Below are 1,971 nucleotides of genomic sequence, written 5' to 3'. Positions count from 1 at the left end.
TTTATTTTAGGGAATGGGGTTCTAAAAGTTAAAATGATCGGTTGGGTCATTACATAAGGAAAGAGGGCTAAATACATTAAACCAAAATTTTACAAATAAAAATTTCAACATAAACTAACAAATTATAAATAATTTCATCAAATATACTTGCACGATTTAGCAAAGTTTATGAACTATCACTTTGTAGAAAGTTTTAATTTTTTTAAAGTAAAACAAAGTTGATTTCTGTTGAATTAAGTTAAAAATATGAAGTAAAATAGAGAAAAGACAAAATAGAAGTAATTGGAATAATAATTTTTCAAGTAAATTGTGGTTACTGTTAGATTGACCTAGCAAAGACACGGTAGCTCACAAGTTTTACCATTGCACATTCTATATCCCAAAACAAATAGAAAAGGAAAAATTACAAAATGAATACACGGGTGGTCGTCACCGCGATTAAGTGTGTACAAAGAAAATCGATAAATCGTACCAAACCGATAATCCGAATCAAATTGGAGGGGAAGGGGGGGAGGGGATCGATTATGGTTTGGTTTGATTTGGTTTAGTATTGAAAAATAAAAATCCGACCATAATTGGTTTGGTTTAATTTTAACTAAAAAAGTCAAACCGAAACCAAACCAACCCGATAATACATTTATATAATTTTTAAAAATATTTTATACATATAAATATTTATTGTAATATAATTTATAAATATTTCTTAAACTTTTTTTTACAGTTTTATCTTTTAACGTATTATTTCAAGTTTAGACTTAACATTCTTGAATGATAAATAAATTTTATAGCCCATAAATGTAGTAACTCAAACAAAGTTCAAATCAATACTAATGCTAACAAAAGAAATTCAATTCAACACTAGGAATGATAATATTGTTGGATATCTATATTTTAGTTTTACATTGATTTATAATAAAAATGCATAGCTTAATTTATCTTTTTCTTTAATGCTTATTTATGTAATTAATACTACCTATTAGCTATATTTATTTTAGAAGATTATGTTAATTTTCATTATGGCTTATTAATTAGCAATATTTACTTTTTGCAATTTTATTATCTTTGTTATTGAATATTTTAGTATAATGCTATGACTTATATTATATTATTGTGTTATCTTTGAAAAATATATTATATAGTTGTATCTTATTAGGGCTAAAGAAATATTTTGAGTACAAGTTACATATTTTGTGCTATGAAGACTTTACGGGGGGAGGAATCCGAAAATCCGAAAAAAATCGAAAAACCGAGATTGAAAAACTCGACATTGTTGGTTTGGTTTGGTTTGGTTTATAGAATTAAAAATCCGATATTATTAGTTTGGTTTGATAATTGAAAAGTCCGAACCAACCCGACTTATGTACATCCACGACCGCGACCTCGCTGAAGCTTTGAACCAGCATATTGGACAGAATACTCGGCATTTGTGCTATGACAAGGATATATATCTCGTCTAGTTGTTTTCAAGAAGAGTTGCCAAAATATGTTTATTCGTCAGAAATTGAAGAAAAGCAACAAGCAATAGTTGGTCCTCCAAAAATATGGTTGAAAAGATCTTTTGTTTTCCTGCCCTTTTGTGAGTCAGTTGCTCCTGTGTTCACCTTTTTGTTGTTTCCCTCTTGCTTTGACTTAATCTTGGAGCAGCACAAAAATGTCCAATTTCTTGTAATTATTTATATAAATAGTATTGGATTTGAAAGATCCTTGATTTAATTTCCTTTATGACAGTGCATGTTCATGCAATTTGATCATATTAGATCTATGTAAATGATACAACAATTGGCAAAGATCCCAGATTAAATTTCCCTTATGACACTGTTCTTGATTTATTCTCTGTAATTATTGCAACATTTAGTTTTCTGGTCTTGCAAGCCTTTGAAAATATTGGCGTGGAATTAAAATATTAGAGGATTGATTCTTGAGAAACATAATTGATTACTTATTATCTCCAGCGTTCCTTTCGAGAAAGAA

The sequence above is a fragment of the Nicotiana tomentosiformis genome, chromosome 1 (genome assembly GCF_000390325.3).
Source record: "Nicotiana tomentosiformis chromosome 1, ASM39032v3, whole genome shotgun sequence".
NCBI lineage: Eukaryota > Viridiplantae > Streptophyta > Magnoliopsida > Solanales > Solanaceae > Nicotiana > Nicotiana tomentosiformis.
Note: the sequence above shows the minus strand (reverse complement) of the source record.